This window comes from Anomaloglossus baeobatrachus, chromosome 5 (assembly GCF_048569485.1).
Source record: "Anomaloglossus baeobatrachus isolate aAnoBae1 chromosome 5, aAnoBae1.hap1, whole genome shotgun sequence".
Taxonomy (NCBI): Eukaryota; Metazoa; Chordata; class Amphibia; order Anura; family Aromobatidae; genus Anomaloglossus; species Anomaloglossus baeobatrachus.
The window spans coordinates 323,750,147-323,776,775 of NC_134357.1; the positions used below are offsets into that span (position 1 = coordinate 323,750,147).

Genomic DNA, 26,629 nt, shown 5'->3' on the forward strand with positions numbered 1-26,629 from the left:
ACAAGTGATGGATCAGGTAAAAATGTATGGAAACCCTAAACGCTACCTACAGAGGCAAAAAAAAACAAAAAACACAAAACAAAACCTTTATAAAAAAAAAGGGCACAATTGGGAAGTTGATTATAGCACAAACAACAAAAAAAACAAAGAAAACAGGCACAAATGCAACGATGAATTGGGCACTTTATTAATAATTTTCCCAGCTGTGAAGCTGCATAACAAAAAAGTACAGTGGTAATTGGAAGTTTGTGAACCCTTCAGCATTTTTTTATATTTTTCCATACATTTGACCTAAAACTACATTAGATTTTCACACAAGTCCTAAAAGTAAAGCGAACCATATCAAACAGATGAGTCAAAGATATTAGACTTTGTTATTTTTTTATTGACGAAAATGATACAGATGTCTGAGAGTGGAAAAGTATATGAACCTTTAGGATTGGAAGATACGTTGAAGGAGAAATTAGAGTCTATTTCTTTCAATCAATGGGATGATAATCCGATGTGAGTGGGCGACCTGTTTTATGTCAAGAACAGAGATTTATCAAAGTCTGGCACAAACAAAAGAGATATCTGAGGACAATAAGAAGAGATGTTCATGCTCATCAGGCTGGAAAAGGCTACAATATCATCTCTAAAGAGTTTGGACTCCACCGATCCACAGTCTGATAATTATGTAGAAAGAAGACCATTACTACCCTCCTTGAAGTGGTGTACCAGCAAAGATCCCTCCAAAGAAGGGAATTTTGTTACTTACCGTAAATTCCTTTTCTTCTAGCTCCTATTGGGAGACCCAGACGATTGGGTGTATAGCTACTGCCTCCGGAGGCCACACAAAGCATTACACTAAAAAGTGTAAGGCCCCTCCCCTTCTGGCTATACACCCCCAGTGGGATCACTGGCTCACCAGTTTTAGTGCAAAAGCAAGAAGGAGGAAAGCCAATAACTGGTTTAAACAAATTCACTCCGAAGTAACGTCGGAGAATTGAAAACCGTTCAACATGAACAACATGTGTACCCGAAAAACAACCAAAAATCCCGAAGGACAACAGGGCGGGTGCTGGGTCTCCCAATAGGAGCTAGAAGAAAAGGAATTTACGGTAAGTAACAAAATTCCCTTCTTCTTCGGCGCTCCATTGGGAGACCCAGACGATTGGGACGTCCAAAAGCTGTCCCTGGGTGGGTAAAGAATACCTCATGTTAGAGCTGCAAGACAGCCCTCCCCTATAGGGAGGCAACTGCCGCCTGCAGGACTCTTCTACCTAGGCTGGCGTCCGCCGAAGCATAGGTATGCACCTGATAATGTTTGGTGAAAGTGTGCAGACTCGACCAGGTAGCTGCCTGGCACACCTGTTGAGCCGTAGCCTGGTGTCGCAATGCCCAGGACGCACCCACGGCTCTGGTAGAATGGGCCTTCAGCCCTGATGGAACCGGAAGCCCAGCAGAACGGTAGGCTTCAAGAATTGGTTCTTTGATCCATCGAGCCAGGGTGGCCTTAGAAGCCTGCGACCCTTTGCGCTTACCAGCGACAAGGACAAAGAGTGCATCCGAACGGCGCAAGGGCGCCGTGCGGGAAATGTAGATTCTGAGTGCTCTCACCAGATCTAACAAATGTAAATCCTTCTCATACCGATGAACTGCATGAGGACAAAACGAAGGCAAAGAGATATCCTGATTAAGATGAAAAGAGGATACCACCTTCGGGAGAAACTCCTGAATGGGGCGCAGCACTACCTTGTCCTGGTGGAAGACCAGGAAGGGAGCCTTGGATGACAGCGCTGCCAGCTCAGACACTCTCCGAAGAGATGTGATCGCTACCAGAAAAGCCACTTTCTGTGATAGTCTAGAAAGTGAAACCTCCCTCAGAGGCTCGAAGGGCGGCTTCTGGAGGGCAACTAGTACCCTGTTCAGATCCCATGGATCTAACGGCCGTTTGTACGGGGGTACGATATGGCAAACCCCCTGTAGGAACGTGCGCACCTTAGGGAGGCGTGCCAAACGCCTCTGAAAAAAGACGGATAGCGCCGAGACCTGACCTTTAAGGGAGCCGAGCGACAAACCTTTTTCTAACCCAGCTTGCAGGAAAGAAAGAAAGGTAGGCAATGCAAATGGCCAGGGAGACACTCCCTGAGCAGAGCACCAGGATAAGAATATCCTCCACGTTCTGTGGTAGATCTTAGCGGACGTGGGCTTCCTAGCCTGTCTCATGGTGGCAACGACCCCTTGGGATAATCCTGAAGACGCTAGGATCCAGGACTCAATGGCCACACAGTCAGGTTCAGGGCCGCAGAATTCCGATGGAAAAACGGCCCTTGGGACAGTAAGTCTGGTCGGTCTGGTAGTGCCCACGGTTGGCCGACCGTGAGTTGCCACAGATCCGGATACCACGCCCTCCTCGGCCAGTCTGGGGCGACGAGTATGACGCGGCTGCAGTCGGATCTGATCTTGCGTAGCACTCTGGGCAAGAGTGCCAGAGGTGGAAACACATAAGGGAGCCGGAACTGCGACCAATCTTGCACTAAGGCGTCTGCCGCCAGAGCTCTGTGATCGCGAGACCGTGCTATGAAGGTTGTTGTGCCTGGACGCCATTAGGTCGACGTCCGGCCTTCCCCAGCGGCTACAGATTTCCTGAAACCCGTCCGGGTGAAGGGACCATTCCCCTGCGTCCATGCCCTGGCGGCTGAGGAAGTCTGCTTCCCAGTTTTCTACGCCGGGGATGTGAACTGCGGATACGGTGGAGGCCGTGGCTTCCACCCACATCAGAATCCGCCGGACTTCCTGGAAGGCTTGCCGACTGCGTGTCCCTCCTTGGTGATTGATGTATGCCACCGCTGTGGAGTTGTCCGACTGAATTCGGATCTGCTTTCCTTCCAGCCACTGCTGGAAGGCTAGTAGGGCAAGATACACTGCTCTGATTTCCAGAACATGGATCTGAAGGGTGGACTCCTGCTGAGTCCACGTACCCTGAGCCCTGTGGTGGAGAAAAACTGCTCCCCACCCTGACAGACTCGCGTCTGTCGTGACTACCGCCCAAGACGGTGGTAGGAAGGATCTTCCCTGTGATAATGAGGTGGGAAGAAGCCACCATTGCAGAGAGTCCTTGGCCGTCTGTGAAAGGGATACTTTCCTGTTCAGGGATGTTGACTTCCCGTCCCATTGGCGGAGAATGTCCCAATAAAGAGGACGCAGATGAAACTGCGCAAACGGAACCGCCTCCATTGCCGCCACCATCTTCCCGAGGAAGTGCATGAGGCGTCTTAAGGAGTGCGACTGACCTTGACGGAGAGTCTGCACCCCAGTCTGTAGTGACCGCTGCTTGTCCAGCAGAAGCTTCACTAGCGCTGAGAGGGTATGAAACTCCATGCCAAGATACGTTAGTGATTGGGTCGGTGACAGGTTTGACTTTGAGAAGTTGATGATCCACCCGAACGTCTGGAGAGTCTCCAGCGCAACATTCAGGCTGAGTTGGCATGCCTCTTGAGAGGGTGCCTTGACAAGTAGATCGTCCAAGTAAGGGATCACAGAGTGTCCCTGTGAGTGCAAGACTGCTACCACTGCCGCCATGACCTTGGTGAACACCCGTGGGGCTGTCGCCAGACCGAATGGCAGAGCTACGAACTGAAGATGGTCGTCTCCCATCACGAAACGTAGAAAACATTGGTGCTCTGTAGCAATCGGCACGTGGAGATAAGCATCTTTGATGTCTATTGATGCTAGGAAATATCCTTGAGACCTTGAGGCAATGACGGAGCGGAGGGTTTCATCCGGAACCGCCTGGCCTCCACGTGCTTGTTGAGCAGTTTTAGGTCCAGAACGGAACGGAAAGAGCCATCCTTTTTTGGCACCACAACCAGATTGGAGGAAAACCGTGTCTTGTTCCTGAAGAGGAACAGGGATTACCACTCCTTCTGCCTGCAGAAGAGCATCGGCTCGGTGGGGAAGTGGGGACGTTCTGAAGAATCGAGTCGGAGGACGAGAACAGAACTCTGTCCTGTGCACGTGGGCACAATGTCCCTCACCCACCGGTCTGTGACCTGTGGCAGCTAAATGTCGCCAAAGGCGAGCGAGTCTGCCATCAACCGCGGATGCGGAGAGATGAGAGAGATGAGAGTCATGAGGAGACCGCCTTGGTAGCGGTTCCTCCGGCTGCCTTCCTTGGGCGTGATTGAGCCCCCGGAAGCTGAGCCCCTCTGAGGCTTTTCAGCTCTTTTGGACGAGGACAATTGGGACCTGCCCGAGCTTGGGAAGGACCGAAACCTCGACTGTCCTTCCAGGACAGCATTAATAGGGTAAGTCGCAATGCAGACATTGCGAGGTTACGGACGCCCCTGCGGCACAAATGTACATATGCTCAAGACCAGCTGTGCAAGAACAGCTGAAAAGCTTAGGGTGCCCATACGGCTGTAAATGCCGGAGCAACCGACACGCCGATAGCCTCATAGACAGATTTCAACCAGAGTCCATCTGTCTGGCATCTTTAAGTGAAGTCCCATCTCCACTGCAACTATGGCTCTAGCCGCAAGCCTGGAGATTGGAGAATCCACCTTTGGACCCTGGGTCCCGCGCTTGACCACGTCAGGGGAAAAAGGATAACGTGTATCCTTAATACGTTTGGAGAAAACGCTTATCTGGTAAGCGTGGTGTTCCTGGACTGCTTCTCTGAAGTCAGCGTGGCCAGAAAAATACTCAATATACGTTTGAGCTACTGAAATGGGACTTCTCCTGCTGTGAAGCTGACTCCTCCGCTGGGGGAGCTGAGGGAGAAAGATCCAACATTCCATTGATGGACGCTATAGGATCATTCCTTATGGCGTCACCATCCGGTGTATCCGGATTGAGAGCGGTGTCAGGATCAAAGTCCTGATGAGCTACGTCTGCCTCATCAAACAGAGAGCCTTCTGGGACCCCCCCGGAGCACCGATTTTATTCCCAATGAGGGTGGCCAGGGAGCAATGATCCAGATTGCCCATGGCCTGTCCGGACTGCAAGTCTCTATCCCATTGCAACTCCAACCCTGTCCTTGGACAGGGTTGACAGGTGGCTCCTTTGGCCACGTCTAGTAGAGACCCCGGCTGACCAAGTGCTACAGGGGAGCATTGCACACAATGGGGTTCAGTGCTGTGGAACAGTATCACATGCAGTAAAAACAGCATCGAAAGCCTGTGTTGCTTATATGCTGCTGCCGACTAGCCATCTAGGATATAGAGCCAAGAATGGCGACCGTACAGTGCAATGTATAGCATACAAGCATAAAGTACAAATGAACACTGCAGCACATGCAATACAAGCAGCATAGAAAGCCTGTGCCTTGGCACCCCTGCTTTTCTGCTGCTGTAGACTAGCCATCTAGGGGAATATAGCCCAGAATATCGACCATACAGTGCAATGTATAGGATACAAGCATAAGTACAAATGAACACTGCAACCCCTGCAATACAAGCAGCATAGAAAAAACCTGTGCCTCAGCACCCTTGCTTTTCTGCTGCTGTAGTCTAGTCATTCTAGGCGAAAATAGCCCAGACTAGCGACCGTACAGTGCAGTGTATAGCATACAAGCATAAATACACATGAACACTTCAGTACATGCAATACAAGCAGCATAGAAAGCCTGTGCCTTAGCACCCCTGCTTTCCTGCTGCTGATGTGTCGCCATCTAAGAGGGCATATAGCCAAAAATAGCGACCTATGCAGTGTAAGCATAAAAATACAAATGGACAACTGCGGTATTTAGTGGGGTCAGCACTTCAGGTGCCGCTTACCGCCCGCCTATAAGCGGGTGTGTGGTCCCCTAGTCCTGTGCCTGGTTGCCCAGAGTCCGATCTCTCAGCTCGGACTGCAGGAATGGCTGCCGGCGTCCTTCTCCAGCTCGTGTGAGTAGGGGCGGGCCGTGGGCGTGCCCCCAAGTCAGAGCGGGAAACCGGCGTCCCACAGTGTCCAGTGAGAGGGCTGGAGCATGTAAATAAGGCTCCAGCCCTCGGCGCTGCTGATTGTACAGCGTCTCTCCCCTACCCTGATTGACAGGGTGGGGGCGGGAACGAAGCGGAGCTAGGCCGCAAAAGCCGGGGACTGGATTTATAAGCGCCGCCGCCGTAAAAGCGCGGTCGGCGCTAAGTCCCCGGCGCACTACAAGTCCCAGCCGCGCCGCCGCTCCCGGAGCGTCCGGCGCGGTAGTTCCCCATACATAAAGTCACTCAGCTAGGCTGCAGTGACTGTAACCCTTTACTGTCCCCGGCGCACTAGCACACCCAGCAAGTCTGGAGTGTGCTGTGCCTGTGTGTACGGGGACACAGAGTACCTGAATGGTGCAGGGCCATGTCCCTGAACGGTACCCAGCTCCGTATCCAGCAGGTTCAATGGGTCTGTGGATGGAGCCCGGCCTCAGGGCTTTGGGGCCGGTAAGATCCCACTTCCTCAGAGCCCCTCAGGGGGATGGGGAAGGAAAACAGCATGTGGGCTCCAGCCGCCGTACCAGCAATAGGTACCTCAACCTTACAAACCACAAGCGGGGTGAGAAGGGAGCATGCTGGGGGCCCTATATGGGCCCTCTTTTCTTCCATCCGATATAGTCAGCAGCTACTGCTGACTAAACAGTGGAGCTATGCGTGGATGTCTGACCTCCTTCGCACAAAGCAGAAAACTGGTGAGCCAGTGATCCCACTGGGGGTGTATAGCCAGAAGGGGAGGGGCCTTACACTTTTTAGTGTAATGCTTTGTGTGGCCTCCGGAGGCAGTAGCTATACACCCAATCGTCTGGGTCTCCCAATGGAGCGCCGAAGAAATGAAGGTGTATAATAGTTTGTGATGAAATAAAGGAGCCCAAGGTACCCTTCAAGCAACTAAAGGCCTCTCACACATTAGCTAAATGTTCATGATACCACCTTCAGGCTAGTGGACAATAGTGTGCAAGGCAGGATTGCAAGGAGATAGCCAATGCTGCCTACCATTATTGAAGGAATAATTAATTCTGAGTTATATCAGCAAATTCTAAAGGAAACTGTCAGCACATCTGTCCATGAGCCGAATCTCAAGAGCACGAGTCATTAAAAAAATGACAGTCTAACATTGATGAATCATTTGGTTCCTTATATGGTATCTACTTTTATGACTTTTGTGAAAAACAAGTTCTAATTTATGCAAAAATATGGAGAATTCTGAAGGGTTCACAAACTTTCAAGTACTACTGTAGCTGTCAGCTTTCCTTTGTACCACATTCTGGAATTGTAATGCCTATGTAATACTGGTAGCAGCCATCAACTTTCTTCCATATTTGAAGGTTGCAGAAGGAATAAGGACTTCCGATTGGAGACATTTTAATAAATCAGTGGGATATGCCATTAATGATAATAGGTTTTCATAACTCCATAGACTACATAGTCGCATGCGGTGCAACCTCTTTATTAACAATGGGGGACCTGATTGTCCAGTTCTTTTTGGTCTTGGCGATTAGACCACCATGGTACAGCAGATGAGAACAATTCTTGAATTTAGAAATGATAGGTCAGAGAAACCAGATTACATATGTCATGCGCAATACAGGTTACATAAAATGGAAGCAATCAGCTAGTATTGTAAAGTGACCACCATGATATATGACTAATACGAAGATGTAAAAAGGCCAGGAGATTTTTCCAGTCACCAAAATCCCCAAGCCATTATAAAGGGTTTGGGAGCTCTATAGATTGCTGCAGACTTCATTTAAAAAAATAGGCAGGGGTCTGATAGGCTGGGGTCAGACGGCCATAAGTGAGGAGCAGATGGAGGGCTTAGGTTCTCCATCGTCTGTGTCGGAATAAATCGGACTGTAAGCTGGAGTCAGACGGCCAGAAGTGAGGAGCTAATGGAGGACTTAGGTTCTCCATCGTCAGTAGGCTGGGGTAAGACGTCCATAAGTGAGGAGCAGATGGAGGGCTTAGGTTCTCCACTGTCTGTGTCAGCATAAATCGGACTGTAGGCTGTGGTAAGACAGCCATAAGTGAGAAGCAGATGGAGGGCTTAGGTTCTCCACTGTAGGTGTCAGCATAAATTGGACTGTAGGCTGGGGTCAGACGGCCATAAGTGAGGAGCAGATGGAGGGCTTAGGTTCTCCATCGTCTGTGTCGGAATAAATCGGACTGTAAGCTGGAGTCAGACGGCCAGAAGTGAGGAGCTAATGGAGGACTTAGGTTCTCCATCGTCAGTAGGCTGGGGTAAGACGTCCATAAGTGAGGAGCAGATGGAGGGCTTAGGTTCTCCACTGTCTGTGTCAGCATAAATCGGACTGTAGGCTGGGGTAAGACAGCCATAAGTGAGAAGCAGATGGAGGGCTTAGGTTCTCCACTGTCTGTGTCAGCATAAATTGGACTGTAGGCTGGGGTAAGACGTCCATAAGTGAGGAGCAGATGGAGGGCTTAGGTTCTCCACTGTCTGTGTCAGCATAAATCGGACTGTAGGCTGGGGTAAGACAGCCATAAGTGAGGAGCAGATGGAGGGCTTAGGCTACTTTCACACATCCGGCTTGAGCTCTGCGGCTCAATCCGGCTGTGGAAGCTATGCAACGGATGCGGTGAAAACACCGCATCCTTTGCATAAGTTTTTCCTTTGCGGCCAGTCCGGTTTTTGCCGCTTGCGGCATGCTACTGAGCATGCGCAGTGGCAAAAAACGCATGCAGCGGCCGGATGCGGTTTTTGCCGCATCGCGCCGCATCCGGCCGCCATAGGCATGCATTGAAAAATGCGCCGCATCGGCCGAATGCGGCGCAATGCGGTTTTTTTTGCCGCACGAAAAAACGTGCCAGGCAACGTTCCATCCGGCCGCCGCATCGGCTAAATCTGCCGCATTCGGCAAAAACCGGATGGAACGCAAGGCCATGCGGCACAATGCGGCACTAATTAAAGTCTATGCAGGAAAATCGCAACCGGCAGCAAAAAAAAAACGGTTGCGATTTTCCTGCAAAGTGCCGGATTGTGCCGCAGAAGAAAAACCGGATGTGTGAAAGCAGCCTTAGGTTCTCCATCATGTGTGTCGGCGTCAATCGGACTGCACTCGGATGTCATCAATGCAATCCAATGTTTTCCCGGTCTAATATGCACTGCCATTCACAGCATGCTGCCATTTTTTCTCATGCCGTATCAGCATTAGAAAAAAACATTGATCGGCACTACCCCATAATATAACATTGGGCTGAGGGCCATCCGATAAAACATCGCATAGCACCCCGCCATGTTATACGCCAGTGTGAGCGAGTCCGCATAGATCATCACAATGAAACCTATTTGTGTTACTATTAATGTTATTTTCCGTGGTTTTGTGGTGAAGTTAATAGTCATTATGTGTGTGAGAAGCTGCATAAAGACAGACGCTGACAAGCAATGCATTCAGATGTCCGGTTTTTATTACTATGCCCACACGCCCGCCTGGATAGGGAGACGGTGCTGACCGTGCTGACTATGAAGCTGTGGCTTCAGGCCAAATTCAAGAGCGGACTCATCAAAGTACAAGATCCTGGCAGGAATAATCTGCTCTGCACCAGCGTCTGTCACATCAGTGTCCTCTGGCTGCTGGGACACGACAAGTCCTGCGGTGACAGCCACCGAGTGCTGCAAACCAGCTATGACAATCACACTTTACTTTCACAGATGTCTGAATTGGGCTGAAGGCCTTATGCAGACGTCCCTTTTCCCCAGGACCGAGCGCAGTGTGATTGTAGAGACGTTTTTTAATAAAATGGCGCTGGTTTCGGAGCATGCCCAGATCGAGATTTGTTTAATAGAGGTCATTGCGCTTAAATCCCAGTCTGCGCATGCGCCGCGTTCGGCGCCATTTTATTGAAGACCACCCTCAGAATCACACTGTCTACCGCAATCATGGCGGTGGCATGGAATTTCAAAAATGAGAAAGAGGCGCCGGTGGGGGGTGGGGGTTTGAGAAGAAGACCCTAGTCCCAAGTCCCACCACGATGTACAGATGATGTCAACATGAAAACTTTAGAGGAAGACTATTCAGCAACCACAGATTGGATTCCTTCACTGCAGGTATCCATTTACTCAGCATTACAGCGTCATTATAGCCATGGCTTAGTGGTAGAAAACAAAGAGTGGTTATTAATGGCGCATACTCAGATTGGGCCAGGGTTACTAGTGGGGTGCCACAGGGGTCTGTATTGGGCCCCCTACTATTTAATATATTTATTAATGATCTGGTGGATGGTTTACAGAGTAAAATATCAGTATTTGCAGATGATACAAAACTATGTAAGGTAGTTAACACAAAGGAGGACAGTTTGCAACTACAGATGGATTTGAGTAAATTGGAGAATTGGGCTGAAAAATGGCAAATGAGGTTTAACACAGATAAGTGTAAGGTTATGCACATGGGAAGGAGAAACAGATGCTACGATTACTTACTAAATGGGAAACTGCTGGGGAAATCAGACATGGAAAAAGACTTAGGCATCTTAGTCAATAAGAATCTAAATTGGAGTGCCCAGTGTCAGGCAGCTGCCACCAAAGCAAATATGGTGATGGGATGCATTAGAAGAGGTCTGGGGGCACGAGATGAAAACATCATTCTCCCTCTGTACAAATCACTCGTCAGACCACACTTGGAGTATTGTGTGCAATTTTGGGTGCCGGTGCTCAAGAAAGACATTACTGAACTTGAACGGGTTCAGAGGCGGGCTACTAAAATAATAAATGGAATGGGTGCATTACAATACACGGAAAGGTTATCAAAATTAGGTCTATTTACTCCAGAAAAGAGAAGACTTAGGGGAGACCTAATAAATATGTACAAATATATCAGAGGGCCATATAGAGATCTCTCCCATGATCTGTTTGTACCAAGGACTATGACAAGAACAAGGGGGCATTCTCTTCGATTGGAGGAAAGAAAATTCCTACATCAGCATAGAAGAGGGTTCTTCACGGTAAGAGCAGTGAGGCTCTGGAACTCTCTTCCTGAGGAAGTGGTGATGGCCAACTCACGGAATGAATTTGAGAGGAATGATGCTTTTCTTGATAGCAAAAGTATAGAAGGTTATAAATAGCATAATCTTACAGGTAGATAGAAGAGCGACCAAGATTATTAGAGGAATGGGGGGGGCTGCAATACCAAGACAGGTTATTAAACTTGGGGTTATTTAGTTTGGAAAAACAAAGGCTTAGGGGGATCTGATCATAATGTATAAATATATGAGGGGACAGTACAGAGACCTTTCCAAAGATCTCTTTACACCTAGGCCTGCGACTGGAACACGGGGGCATCCGCTACGTCTCGAGGAAAGAAGGTTTAATCATAACCACAGACGAGGATTCTTTACTGTACGAGCAGTGAGACTATGGAACTCTCTGCCGCATGATGTTGTAATGAGTGATTCACTACTAACATTTAAGCAGAGCCTGGACGCCTTTCTTGAAAAATATAATATTACCAGTTATGTATATTAGGTTTTATGACAGGGTGTTGATCCAGGGAACTAGTCTGATTGCCGTATGTGGAGTCAGAAAGGAATTTTTTTCCCCATTGGAGCTGTTTGACACATTGGGTTTTTTGCCTTCCTCTGGATCAACATGTTAGGCTACGGGTTGAACTAGATGGACTTAAGGCCCCGTGACACTAAGCAACATCGCTAGCAACATCGCTGCTAATGAACAACTTTTGTGACGTAACAGCGATGTTGCTAGCGATGTTGCTGTGTGTGACATCCAGCAACAACCTGGCCCCTGCTGTGAGGTCGTTGGTTGTTGCTGAATGTCCTGGGCCATTTTTTAGTTGTTGCTGTCTTGCTGTGAAGCGCACATCGCTGTGTGTGACAGCGAGACAGCAACAACTAAATGTGCAGGCAGCAGGAGCCGGCTTCTGCGGAGGCTGGTAACCAATGTAAACATCGGGTAACCAAGAAGCCCTGTCCTTGGTTACCCGATATTTACCTTTGTTACCAGCCTCCGCCGCTCTCACTGTCAGTGCCGGCTCCTGCTCTGTGCACATGTAGCTGCACGACACATCGGGTTAATTAACCCGATGTGTGCTGTAGCTAGGAGAGCAGGGAGCCAGCGCTAAGCATTGTGCGCTGCTCCCTGCTCTGTGCACATTTAGCTGCAGCACACATCGGGTAATTAACCCGATGTGTGCTGTAACTAGGAGAGCAGGGAGCCAGCGCTAAGCATTGTGCGCTGCTCCCTGCACGTGTAGCTGCAGCACACATCGGGTAATTAACCCAATGTGTGCTGTAACTAGGAGAGCAAGGAGCCAGCGCTAAGCGGTGTGCGCTGCTCCCTGCTCTCTGCACGTGTAGCTGCGTGCGCTGGTAACCAAGGTAAATATCGGGTTGGTTACCCGATATTTACCTTAGTTACCAAGCGCAGCATCTTCCACGTGGCGCTGGGGGCTGGTCACTGGTTGCTGGTGATCTCACCAGCAACTCGTGTAGCGACGCTCCAGCGATCCCTGCCAGGTCAGGTTGCTGGTTGGATCGCTGGAGCGTCGCAGTGTGACATCTCACCAGCAACCTCCTAGCAACTTACCAGCGATCTCTATCGTTGTTGGGATCGCTGGTAAGTTGTTTAGTGTGACTGGACCTTTAGAGTCTCCCTTCAACCTTAAAAACTATGAAACTATGACTTTACTTTATAGTACTAAATCCTGCTGACGGGTTCTCTTTATAGGTCCGTAAATAATCACATACAGCACACCTATCATTTGTTTAATGTTGCAATGAGAAGGAATTTGCAATTATTATTTATTTTTTTTTTTTAAAATGACACTTTGATGGTAAAAATGGACTTTGACCAAATACGGATGGATCTCAGATGCAGGACAGTGATGGAGAAAAGTCACCGAGGTCTGAAGTGTGTGTGCCTGACATGGCGGCATTTCCTAAAAATGATATCACTTCTATATATGTGTTCCTTCCTACTTTTCAGACCCGTTTCTCTCTCCACTGCCCGGATCATGCACTGTGTGAAACCGACTTCTCTTCTTCATTACAGTAGGAAGCGAAAGTCCATGGTGTGGAGCCGAAATCGCCTCTTTTCTCTATAGGTCTGCAAACTTCAGACATCTCTTGTTTAGTCGTTTCCTAAGTGTTTTCCAACCTCTTTTCCAGCATTTTCTGGATGCTTTTTTAAATCAGTTACTCAATGAAGAAAACACTAGCATTTATTAAAGCAAAAAAAAACTTGCCAAAACACTCAAACTGCATTTTAGCCATCCCCTTGACTTGTAAAGTGTTGAGCGTCTTCTTTATAGACGACACCAGAAGAAGGGACGTGTCACTCCTTTTTGTCGCTTGTCATCTTTCGAATATGGAAGAGTTTGAAAGGTGTTCAAAAGCCTGACAATATGAACACCAAGTGGGTTTTCCACTGAAACCAATAGCTACAATCTGCTGAGTGTTTTTAGAATGGAAAAGATGCAGTGTGAACTAAGACCACACTCACATCAGCGGTATTTTGCCGCAAAACTGGATCCGTCACAAATGCGTTTCAGTTCCATTCATTTCCAATGGAATCGCGGCAAGATGCGGTCACATGTGGTTGCATCCGGTTTTATGGCAAAATATCACTGATGTGAGCGCGGCCTAACCCTTAAGCCCCCAACACACGCTTCAATATAGCTCACAATCCGTCGTTGGGGTCAAGTTGTAAGTGACGCACATCCGGCATCGTTTGTGAGGTATCTGCGTGTGACATCTACGTGCGATCAGGATTGAACGCAAAACCGTTGATCGCAAACACATCGTATCTGTGTCTAGAATTGAGCGTTTTGTTGCACGAACCTAGTCAATTGAAACGTGTGACATCCCTCATACGATTTTGGTGTCTGATGCAATGTGCGCAGGTGTGCGCTCTGCACCGCAGCTTAAAAAAGGTCCGCTTCAGAGCGCAGCTGAAAAGCTGCGTTCTGAAGCGCCTCACAATGTCTGTCATTCACTAATCTCTGTCAGTCGGTCACTATCTCTGTCCCTCACTCTCTGTCCATGTCAGTCTATCCCCCTCTCTCATATACTCACCGATCCCCGATGCGGCGCTGCACGGCGTTCACACTGCTCCGGCGGCTTTTACTGTTTTGAAAAAGCCGGCCGCTCATTAAACAATCTCGTATTCCCTGCTTTCCCCGCCCACCGGCGACTATGATTGGTTACAGTGAGACACGCCCCCACGCTGAGTGACAGCTGTCTCACTGCACCCAATCACAGCAGCCGGTGGGCATGTCTATACTGTGTAGTGAAATAAATAATTAAATAATTTAAAAAAAAGGCGTGCGGGACCCCCCAATTTTAAAACCAGCCAGATAAAGCCATACGGCTGAAGGCTGGTATTCTCAGGATGGGGAGCTCCACGTTATGGGGAGCCCCCCAGCCTAACAATATCAGCCAACAGCCGCCCAGAATTGCCGCATACATTATATGCGACAGTTCTGGGACTGTACCCGGCTCTTCCCGATTTGCCCTGGTGCGTTGGCAAATCGGGGTAATAAGGAGTTATTGGCAGCCCATAGCTGCCAATAAGTCCTAGATTAATCATGTCAGGCATCTATGAGACACCTGCCATGATTAATCTGTAAATTACAGTAAATAAACACAAAGCCCTCCATGTCCGGCGGAATCCAGGATGATCCAGCGTCGCTTCCAGCGCTGCTGCATGGAGGTGCCCGGAGCTGCAGCAGGCACAGCCGGGTACAGTCCCAGAACTGTCGCATCTAATGTATGCGGCAATTCTGGGCGGCTGCTGACTGATATTGTTAGGCTGGGGGGCTCCCCATAACGTGGAGCTCCCCATCCTGAGAATACCAGCCTTCAGCCGTATGGCTTTATCTGGCTGGTTTTAAAATTGGGGGGACCGCACGCCGGTTTTTTAAATTATTTAATTATTTATTTCACTACACAGTATAGACACGCCCACCGGCTGCTGTGATTGGGTGCAGTGTGACACCTGTCACTCAGCGTGGGGGCGTGTCTCACTGTAACCAATCATAGGCGCCGGTGGGCGGGGAAAGCAGGGAATACAAGATTGTTTAATGGGCGGCCGGCTTTTTCAAAATAGTAAAAGCCGCCGGAGCAGTGTGAATGCCGTGCAGCGCCGGAGATCGGGGATCGGTGAGTATATGAAAGAGGGCTGCTCAATTCAGTTACTCAGGAGTTTAGCGGTCACCGGTGGGTCCTTCACCGGTGACCGCTAATCAGGACGCGGCACAGACAGAGCCACAGCATGACAATGAAGTCGGGGGAAGTTCACCCGAGTTCATTCTGACAGTGCGGCTCTGTCTGTGTCTGCTGTCATCTGCCATTCAGCTCTGCTACATGGCTGTCTGTGGCTGCTGTCAGCGGCCATGTAGCAGAGCTGAATGGCAGATGACATAGTAAAAACGCATCCCTACACATTACACACGCTTGTCAAGTCAATAAATAAAAAAAAAAAAGGTGCCCAATGCATACGTCACAGAACACATGATCTAAAGGATCACACACAAAATTGATCAATTTAACATAGACTACTAACGCTCGTGTGACAGCAAATGAACGACCTACGTGCAATCTCATAAGATCCCGTATGCAACCTGGGCGTGTCACATCGCACATGCGATTGTACAACTAATTGCAACGTGTAAAGCAGGCTTTAGGCCTCGACCCACGAGTGTATAAATCTGATTTTTATGGAAAACCACACTGAGCCCTGTTATTCAATAAGGTAGTGTAGATGACTGATTTTATTCAGTGAATCCGCCTGTGAAAAATCACAACATGCTGCGATCTGGCTCTGAAATCGGATGAAACTCACCCATTCAAGTCTATGGGTGCGAGAAAAAAAAATAAAAATGGATGTCACAGTATAGCATCTGATTTTTACAGATACATTATAATTCTGGTACATAGGAAACTAAATGGTCCTGTAACAGATTAATAAATGCTACAATAAAAAACAAAAAAACATTACATATGGACTATAAGAGCAAAAAAACATCCCGCTTTTTTGGATGAAACAGAGTCTTTATACTGTAATGTGAACCTGGACTTAGGGTATTTTAGATGCTAGCGTACCCCCTACAGAAGATGCTGCAAGAACACACCGGTTGTGCTATTCCTGGAGAGTCGTCCTTGGCTGCTCCTTGACCACTTATGCAGTGGCTTTGCCGCCAGTGTTATTTTTTGGTGTTTTTTATCTGTATATACTAACTAGTGAGCAGGTTTCAAATGGAAGGTGCCTGAAGAACAGACAGGTCACTTCGTTACAAAGTTGCACAGCTTTCTAAGCCTTAAAGGGGTTGTCCACTACTAGGACAACCCCTTCTGATTCCATGTTTCCTATACTCATCACCCACACCGGCGCTGTTCCAGTGGTTGCCGGGGCTCACGTGACGTTATGTGAACCCTGCGTCCAATCAGCACTGACTTCCGTGTCCCCACCTTTGGATACAGGAGCAATCAACAGGAAGTGGGCGGCAGCTGCAGCACTCACTTACTGTTGACTAACATGTTTGCTCCGAAGGCGGGAAGAAGGAAGCTGGCACTGATTGGACGGGAGGCTCACGTGACGTCACATGAGCCCCTGCACCGCCAACCCAGACAACTACTGGAGGGGCGCAGGTAGGGGAGGTAAGTATAGGCTTTATTATTTTATCTCCGTGGAATCAGACAGGGTTGTCCTAGTAGAGGACAACCCCTTTAAGTGTTTAAAAGAAGCTCAAAAACACTAACCATGAGCAAAGTAAGTCAATTTGGTGTTTCAGTCAGTATGTTCATACTTTTTTGCATTTTTTTATAAACGTACCCTAAGGGTCCACTATCACAATGATAGGACTGGCGTCAGATACCGTACATTAGGGCTGATATTAGGTTGACACCCCAATGTCCCCTCATGCACCTCCTCACACGGCCTGTCATGGATTGTCTAAACCTCAGGCATGTATACAGGCTCCATTTTACCCAATTCGGTATTACTAATGAAATTCCCCTCCAAAAAAAAGAGAAATAAGCGTGCCACAGTGATAAGAAAGTGTGGCCGTACATGTGACGGGCTATCGGAAGCCATTGTGGGTTACAGATAATGACCCACAAGCAGATAAGCCGTCATCTCTTCTGCTGCTGCTCACATTTGGTGCCGGTCCAGGTTCTTGCTCTTATCAGAGTGTGTCACATTTGATTGCTCACATGTACCAGCCCGCAGTCACAAAATCTGAGCCGTCTAATTAGCTAAATGTCTCATACGGGGAGCACAGATGAACAATCTGCTCCCTGCACAATGGGATCTGTTTCCTTCTTACAAAAAGACGTTTTTAGATGCACATTTAACCATTTAATCTCTCGTGGCATCAGTGCCAGTGACACTATCCATAGTACGAGCCTGGCATGGCCGAAGTGAGCCCTCAGGTCTCCACTGGGGAAGGCTCTGAGAAGGATTTTTCTCGAGAAATTTCACTTGCGGTCAAAAAACGCACCAATAACGCACCGAAAACCGCATGTGTTTTTATCACGGTTTTGGTGCGTTTTTTTCACAGGTTGGTCCCTGCGTTATTTTATCATTATCTATGGCAAAAAACGCAGATACCTGCAGAAAAGAAGTGACATGCACATTCTTTTTCTCAAGAAATTCTGCAGAAAGAATGTTGGAGAAAAAAAACGAAGTGTGCGCAGAGCTATTTTTTTTCCATTGGTTTTGGTGGGGAATGTCTGCAGAAAGGTTACAACCATTTTCTCAAGAAATTTCTGCAGCAATAACGCAAAAAAAAAACAAAACGTAGGTAAAAACAGAGTGTGAACAAGGCCTAAGTCTGTTGAAGCGTTCTCCATTAGGGAATTTTTGTTGAGTTTTTCTTCTGAATAGTTAGGCTAAGTTCACACAGGACATCTTTTGCTGCGCTTTTGAGGTCACAAAGATGCATGTATTTCCTTCTCCCAGCAAAGTCTATGAGATTTCTATTTTGCTGTCCACACTGGGCATCTTTTTTTTTGGCTGCGTTTTTGAAGATGTAGCATGTCAATTCTTTTTACGCTTTTGCCAGTGTTTTTGAGCCTTCCAGTCTATAGATTTGACTTAAAAACTCATTGGGCAAAACTTAGTAAAAACGCATCAAAAACAATGCTTTTTTGCAGCAGTGCATTTTTAGTGCGTTTTTTGGGACAAAGACGTTGCATCTTTGTGGTAAAAAAAAAGATGCCACGTGTGAACATACCCTTAGAAAAACACTTTTTTTTTTTTACCTGATGCTTTTTGTGCCTAGCTCAAGATCTGCACTTTTCACAACCTCTTCAAATATTTTAAAAAAATCTTAATATGAACAGGCTTCCCATAAGAATGAATAGGAAGAGTCTTCCAACTGATTTTAGGGGATGTGCTCTTAAAGCAGAAACTCTCCAAGTCCTCCTCCAAATCTCAAAACTTTGACTTTTCACTCAATGGCTATTTGCATACGGAGTATTTAGAGCGAAAACTGAGGACACACTACAAATCCTTCTCAAAAAAGCAAACTTCCTTAACACTGAGGCCAGAGTCACACTTGCGAGTGCCTCGTGTGTAACTCGAGCGAGTCTCTCATTCAATCACCCGGCACGGACTCGCACTCTCCGGACACGAGCGTCTCAGCTGCCTAGACATACATGCAACCGACCCGCTCCTGTCAGGAGAGTGCGAGTCCATGCCGGGTGATTGAATGAGAGACTCGCGCGAGATAGACGCGAGGCACTCGCAAGTGTGACTCTGGCCTTAAAGGGGAGGTTCACTATTTACTTTTGCAAGCCACATTGATATTATGTTGAGAAACAAGGTTTCCCTCAAATACCTTGTGTTGCCAGTAGTGCCTGTGAGCTACGCTATTGTGCTCTGTTCATCCACTTCTTGTGACTCCAGGCTCCGTGACCTCTGAGATCCGGTGATGTCATGTAAACTTCCAGTTGACCTGACGTCACCGTGGCCGGTCCCAGTCTTCCTCAGTGACTGGGCTGTGGGTGGAGTTTCACCGCTCATCACAGCCCAGTGTCTATCATACTTGCGGCACTCTGCAGTGAAGGAGAGAACATGCGAGACGCTGGGTTGTGATGAGGGGTGAAACGCCACCAACAGCCCAGTCACTCAGGAAGACTGACGTCAGGTCAATTGGAAGTTTACGTGACGTCAACGGACATCACAGGTCACAGACCCCTGGGGGTCATGAGTGGGGCTGAACGGTCTGCAATAGCGCCGCTCACAGGCACTATTGGAAACACAAGGTATCTGAGAGAAGTCTTGTTTCTCAACATTATATCCATGTGGCTTGGAAAAATAAGTAGTGAACCTCCCCTTTAACACTAGAACTACTGAACTCGTGACACCTATATAGAAATACATAGTGCAAAGTAGTCAAAATGACTACCTCAGTAGTTCTAGTGTTAAGAGATTCTACTTTGTTTCCTCTCAAAAACTCGGCAAAAAACATACAGAGGTGCTGGTAATCTCTGCTCTGAAAACTTTGGATAAAGATCTCAGGCCCAAAAAGCTTTCAAGCAAAAAAAGCTTCGAAAAGTCGCAAAATGTATTCACAATGTGGGGTTGAGCCTAAATTTTGTAAGTTTAGCATTTTACCACCAGTTGTGACAATGTGAGCGGAGCTGGGGTGGGACCGGGGCACCGCTGCACGTCTAGTTCATGAGGAGATGGCGTCCGCTCACCATTATCACCGTACCGGACTGCAGTGATATCTCTGGAGTGGAGCACAGAGGCATCGACCACTCATTCATGACTCTACAAAACCCCATCAGCAAGACTGGCGAGAACAAGACCAGTATGGAGAAATACGGCCCTTCATGTGTACCCTTAAAAAGTGATTATTTAGGGGAATTTTGGAGCGGACCCACTACAAAAAAAAAAAAAAAAAAAAAAAAAAAAAGATGGGCTAAGGTTAATTCCCACAATAATTATTTTATGTTTTTTCTGCTGTGCATTTCCATACAGAAACCGCAGTTTCTTACGGTTTCACCAAAGTATATGGAATCTCAGGCCCACTGAGTTGGTTTTTTTTGTTTTTTTACATAAATGCTGCAAAAAACTGCAATGCAATTTTGAAAGATGCAATATGTCCATTTCTCTTGTCGTGAATGTGGGGTTTTTTTTTGGGGGGGGGGGATTTTCCTTATAGACTTGAATGAAAAAAACACATACACTGTGTGCAGGATTATTAGGCAAATGAGTATTTTGATCACATGATACTTTTTATACATGTTGTCCTACTCCAAGCTGTATAGGCTTGAGAGCCAACTACCAATTAAGTAAAGCAGGTGATGTGCATCTCTGTAATGAGGAGGGGTGCGGTGTAATGACATCAACACCCTATATAAGGTGTGCTTAATTATTAGGCAACTTCCTTTCCTTTGGCAAAATGGGTCAGAAGAGAGATTTGACGGGCTCTGAAAAGTCCAAAATTGTGAGATGTTTTGCAGAGGGATGCAGCAGTCTTGAAATTGCCAAACTTTTGAAGCGTGATTACCGAACAATCAAGCGTTTCATGGCAAATAGCCAACAGGGTAACAAGAAGTGTGTTGGGCAAAAAGGCGCAAAATAACTGCCCATGAATTTAGGAAAATCAAGCGTGAAGCTGCAAGATGCCATTTGCCACCAGTTTGGCCATATTTCAGAGCTGCAACGTTACTGGAGTATCAAAAAGCACAAGCTGTGCCATACTCTGGGACATGGCCAAGGTAAGGAAGGTTGAAAAACATCCACCTCTGAACAAGAAAAATAAGATAAAACGTCAAGACTGGGCCAAGAAATATCTTAAGACTGATTTTTCAAAGGTTTTATGGACTGATGAAATGAGAGTGACTCTTGATGGGCCAGAGGCTGGATCAGTAAAGGGCAGAGAGCTCCACTCCAACTCAGATGTCAGCAAGGTGGAGGTGGGGTACTGGTATGGGCTGGTATCATCAAAGATGAACTTGTGGGACCTTTTCGGGTTGAGGATGGAGTGAAGCTCAACTCCCAGACCTACTGCCAGTTTCTGGAAGACAACTTCTTCAAGCAGTGGTACAGGAAGAAGTCGGTATCGTTCAAGAAAAACGTGATTTTCATGCAAGACAATGCTCCATCACATGCATCCAACTACTCCACAGCGTGGCTGGCCAGTAAAGGTCTAAAATATGAAAAAATAATGACATGGCCCCCTTGTTCACCTGATCTGAACCCCATAGAGAACCTGTGGTCCCTCATAAAAAGAGGGATCTACAGGGAGGGAAAACAGTGCACCTCTCGGAACAGTATCTGGAGGCTGTGATGGCAGCTGCACGCAATGTTGATCGTAAACAGATCAAGCAACTGACAGAATCTATGGATGGTAGGCTGTTGAGTGTCATCAGAAAGAAAGGTGGCTATATTGGTCACTAATTTTTTTGGGTTTTGTTTTTGCATGTCAGAAATGAATATTTTCTAAATTTTGTGCGGTTATATTGGTTTACCTGCTGAAAATAAACAAGTGAGATGGGAATATATTTGGTTTTTAGTAAGTTGCCTAATAATTCTGCACAGTAATAGTTACCTGCAAAACAGATATCCTCCTTAAGATAGTCAAATCTAAAAAACCCACTCCAACTTCCAAAAATATTAAGCTTTGATATTTATGAGTCTTTTGGGTTGATTGAGAACATAGTTGTTGATCAAAAATAAAAATCCTCTAAAATACAACTTGCCTAATAATTCTGCACACGGTGTATATACATTTTTATTGAGTTAACATGCAGAGATGATGTCAAAGCCATCATTCATGGCTGCTGCAGCCGATTGTAGTACCGGTGTAGGGGGGACCGTCAGAGTTCTAGCACTGCCGCGTAGCTTCTGGTTATTAGAACACACTTCCTTTTCTAAGTCTGGTTCAAAAACAAAAGTGCAACTCAGCAATCAAAAGCAGAAACTTATCTGCCCAGGCTGGTTTCACACTGTTTTTTTTAACATGCATCATGAACGTTTTTTTAACGCAAAAACGGATCCAGTGCAAATGCTTTTACATTTCAATGCATTTGCAATGGACTCGCGTTCACATGCGTTTGCGTGCGTTATAGTGAGGATCCAGCGACTTGCAGTGTTTTAACTTTTTTCAAAAACGCTATTTGTAGCGTTTTTGAGCTGTGTCCAAATACTGCAAATTGCTGGATCCTGACTATACTGCACGCAAACGCATGTGAACGCTGGCATGCTGATAGACAGGATCCTGCTTGCTCTACTGAGCATGCACAGAAACCAGCCTCGGGTGATCAGTCTCTCTCTCCCCCTCCCTCTCTCCACCTCCCTCCTCCCTCCTCCCTCTCTCTCTCACCCCCTCCCTCTCTCTCCCCCCCGCCTGAGAGCGGAGAACGCTCGTAACCAAGGTAAATATTAGGTAACCGTGGGCTTAGTTACCCGATGTTTACCTTGGTTACGTGTGCAGGGAACCCAGCTCCTAGCAGCTGCAGACGCTCGTAACCAAGGTAAATATCGGGTATCCAAGCAAGTTACCCGATGTTTACCTTGGTTACGAGCCTCCGCAGCTGTCAGATGTTGGCTCCCAGTCTATCACGTTCATTTCCCCGCACTCCCGATGACATGACTCCAATGCCCGCCCATAAACTTAAAGTGACAGGATCCTGCAAAATAACACATGCGTTTTTCTTTGCAAAAACAGGATCCGCTTTTGCAGCAAAAAAAGTTCATGACTCATGCTAAAAAAACGTAGTGTGAAAGCAGCCTCAGCGCTACACTCCAGGTATACTACTACCATACGGCTGTGATCTCTGTGGTATCCATCGCCAATAACCGTGACTGACACCGGACTACTCTGTTATGGCCTCTCCTCAGGAGCTGCGTGGTTCAGTGTCCCCCAACGCTAATGGAGGACAGGTCACAATTAGGACCAGTACTGGGGACCAAGACCCTCTGACCCAGAGGACCACTCAAGAATTAGGCAGTGGATTAACAGGAACTGGAAGGAGATTGCAGAATTCCAATTCCCTTAATCCGTGATCAGGTCTGTGCGCCTCTATGAGCTTCTCAGGAGCAGACAGGAGGAAGCACTGACAAAAAAACACTCAAGGGGAAAATCTCAATCTCTGCACAAAATCAGAAGCAAAGTCAGTCATGCCAGAACCGTTTCCCCTCCCCCTCCATATCATGCACTGACACCACCGGATCAATCTATTGACCACTACACGTCCAGCCACCAGTGACAATACGCTGGCACGCAACGTCTATACATGAGATCATTGCCCCCGTCTGATCTGCAAACAGTTTCTACACTACATTTCTCAGAACTGCACGTGTGATTTCAAGAAAAAAGCCTAGTCTCTGGTGTAAAACAAGCGTCCGGTGACTGGCTGCAGCGCTCACACTTCCCTTGGGCGCAACTCTGATATCTGGCGAAGTTGTGACCACTGCAGCCCCCGATTTATGGCTATACTGGAGCGGAGCATGGGTATACGGGATCTTTATTCTACATGGAGGGCTACAACTTACAAATAGAGGGTCCCCGAGTAGTGGACAGCCAATTTTATTGTACCCACGTATACTGGAACAGAGCATGGGTATAGGGGGTCTTCATTCTACATGGAGGGCTACAGTTTTTAATTAGGGGTTCCCTGAGTGGTGTACAGTCCCTTTACAGTGCCCCAGATACACTGGAGTATGGGTATAGGGGGTCTTCATTCTCTATGGAGGGCTACAGCTTATAATTAGGGGGTCCCCGAGTGGTGGGCAGCCCCTTTACTGTGCCCAGGATACACTGGAGTGGAGCATGAGTATAGGGGGTCTTCATTCTCCATGGAGGACTAAAGGTTATAGATAGGGGTCCACAAGTTGTGTGCAGCCCCTTTACTGTGCCCCAGGGTGAGTATAGGGGGTCTTCATTCTACATGGAGGGCTACAGCTTATAGATAAGGGGTCCACAAGTTGTGTGCAGCCCCTTTACTGTGCCCCAGGGTGAGTATAGGGGGTCTTCATTCTACATGGAGGGCTACAGCTTATAGATAAGGGGTCGCTGAGTGGTGGGCAGCCCTTTTAATGTTCCCCGGGTATACTGGAGCAGAGCATGGGTATAGGGGGGTCTTCTTTCTACATGGCGGGCTACAGCTTATAGATAGGGGGTCGCTGAGTGGTGTGCAGCCCCTTTAATGTTCCCCGGGTATTCTGGAGCAGAGCATGGGTATGGGTATGGGGGGGGATCTTCATTCTCTATGGAGGGCTACAGCTTATAGATAGGGGGTCACTGAGTGGTGTGCAGCCCCTTTAATGCTCCCCTGGTATTCTGGAGCAGAGCATGGGTATAGGGGGTCTTCATTCTACATGGAGGGCTACAGCTTATAGATAAGGGGTCGCTGAGTGGTGGGCAGCCCCTTTAATGTTCCCCTGGTACACTGGAGCAGAGCATGGGTAGGGGGGTCTTCTTTCTACATGGAGGGCTACAGCTTATAGATAGGGGGTCATTGAGTGGTGGCCAGCCCCTTTAATGTTCCCCGGGTATACTGGAGCAGAGCATGGGTATAGGGGGGTCTTCTTTCTACATGCAAGGCTACAGCTTATAGATAGGGGGTCGCTGAGTGGTTTGCAGCCCCTTTAATGTTCCCCTGGTACACTGGAGCAGAGCATGAGTATAGGGGGGAGGTCTTCTTTCTACATGGAGGGCTACAGCTTATACCGTAGATAGGGTCCCTGAGTGGTGGGCAGCCCCTTTAATGTTCCCCTGGTATACTGGAGCAGAGCATGGGTATAGGGGGTCTTCATTCTACATGGAGGGCTACAGCTTATAGATAGGGGGTCATTGAGTGGTGGCCGGCCCCTTTAATGTTCCCCGGGTATTCTGGAGCAGAGCATGGGTATAGGGGGTCTTCATTCTACATGGAGGGCTACAGCTTATAGATAGGGGGTCATTGAGTGGTGGCCGGCCCCTTTAATGTTCCCCGGGTATTCTGGAGCAGAGCATGGGTATAGGGGGGGGGGGTCTTCTTTCTACATGGAGGGCTACAGCTTATACCGTAGATAGGGTCGCTGAGTGGTGGGCAGCCCCTTTAATGTTCCCCTGGTACACTGGCGCAGAGCATGGGTAGGGGGGTCTTCTTTCTACATGGAGGGCTACTATAGATCGGGTCCCTGAGTATTGTGCTCTTCCCTGGCAGAGCACAGTGACAGCCGGCGGCCATTACCCTGGTGGCCAGGGGTCGCCCGGGGACCGGTCCTCTGCACAGACTTTCCTACACTTCCTATGTGCTCGTCTGTTAACCCTTGCACTGCCCCGCCGTACCTGCGCCCGGTCACTCCGCGGATACGGAGCCCTAGTACCGCAGACTGCGCTAATCATAGAGCGGACACCACACGACTCGTCCTGGCCATGCTCCATCCTCGCAGCCCGCACCTGGAGGCCGGCCTCCTCTCCCCCGCCCGCCAGGACATCTGTGCCCCAGTATGCCGCTGCACCCCAGTAAGTGACCCGGATTTAACCCGTTCCTGCATCCCCAGGCCCTCTCTCACCTCTTCCCGGCTCCGCCGCTCCCTTCAGTCTTGTTGCCTTGGTAACGCCCAGGGGGCGGGCTTTCCCAGATCGAGTGTTCATTGATGCGATGAATCTGTCACTCAAGATGTAAAGCTGGGAAGCTCCTGGCAGATGGGGCGTGGCTAGTCATGTTCTCAGCGCCTGATTGGCTAATTTCACTGTCACACACAGAACGAGTTGTCCCGTTCTCTGACTTTTATTAGTGGTAGAGCGGAGTTGTCCCATAATGCAAAGCGAGAGTGACCCTGCCGGGGTGGGCTACAGGGGGCTGGAGTGGTGGCAGGACGTGTGCCAGCTCCACTCAGTGCGAGTGCGGTCCGGAGCCTGTATGGACTGGGCACTGCCAGGGCCTGCAGCTTCATGTGGGTATCAGGGCTCCTACCAGGACACCAGAGGACCTGGGACCACCCGGGCCCACCGCACAGGGACACATGGCCGAGAGACTGCGGCTGATTATTGGTTTCTTATTGGTCAAATAAAATTCTGGTTTTTTTTACAGGTTTAACAACAAAAGTCTGAATGATAAAATACAATGTAGCGAGGCGCCTGATGTGTATACACTGAGCAGCAGCTACAAGAAGGGTAAAGTGGGCATCGTTATTGAAAGGGTTAAACGACCTTGGGCCACTGAACTCACATCACCAATACACAGATGCCCCGCATGATACACAGGTCACTCCAGCCTGGCCCAAACAGGTCCTGGGCATCAGAGCTGGCATCAAAGTGGGCAAATAGCACTTTTCACCCTATATTTTCCGGGGTTAAATGACCTTGGGCCACTGATCTCGCACCACCATTACATGACTGCAATAGCTCTTTCCGGTAAGTTTCACCTCACTGGGATCCCCTGCTCCCCACATTCTTGTATGACCTTGTATACACTGCATATGTCCTGGACACAGCAAGTGCTCTCCTGAGGGGCAGTGAGTGCTGTCCGCAGGAGCCCGCAGCGGCCCGTGCCCACGATCAGGGTTCAGCCGCTGCGGTCTTTTGCTCTGTTCTCCCTGCGAACGCTCGCAGCTCCGCAGCAATAAAGTGACATACTGCAACTCGAGAAGCCGCACCGCAGGTCAGTTTACGCTGCAGGAAAAACAAGCACAGTGGGCAGGAGATTTCTAGAAATACATCCACTGTGCTTGTATTGCACAATGCAGCGTTTTGGACACAGCAACATAC

General features: G+C 48.2%; 1 protein-coding gene across 2 annotated transcripts in view; it reads right to left on the bottom strand.

Annotated features, from left to right (window-relative positions):
- The window catches only part of ELMO2 (engulfment and cell motility 2), a 94,433-nt gene extending 68,932 nt beyond the window's left edge, over positions 1 to 25,501 (bottom strand). For both annotated transcript variants that reach the window (XM_075349774.1, XM_075349773.1), the window contains exon 1: positions 25,432 to 25,501. The gene's annotated coding sequence lies outside the window, so the exon portion shown is untranslated. The remainder of the gene's footprint in view (positions 1 to 25,431) is intronic.
- Between the last annotated feature and the right edge of the window lie 1,128 nt (positions 25,502 to 26,629).